The following is a 226-nucleotide window of genomic DNA, read 5'->3' on the forward strand; positions in this document are numbered from 1 at the left end:
AAAAAAAAAAAAAAGAATAAATGTCGAAAAAAAAAGACATTATTGAGACAGAAAACTGAACACAGACTAGCTATTAGATGGTATCAAGCCAACGGTATGTTACCAGACATAATAAAGTGTTTATAGGTGGAATGATAGGATGCCTAGGATTCACATTAAAATACTCAGGGAAAAAAAAGGAAGGGAGAGGAGGGGAAAAGGGAGGCAATGAATAGTTTGAAAAAAT

Source organism: Ursus maritimus, unplaced genomic scaffold (genome assembly GCF_017311325.1).
Source record: "Ursus maritimus isolate PB19 unplaced genomic scaffold, ASM1731132v1 scaffold_1, whole genome shotgun sequence".
Taxonomy (NCBI): Eukaryota; Metazoa; Chordata; class Mammalia; order Carnivora; family Ursidae; genus Ursus; species Ursus maritimus.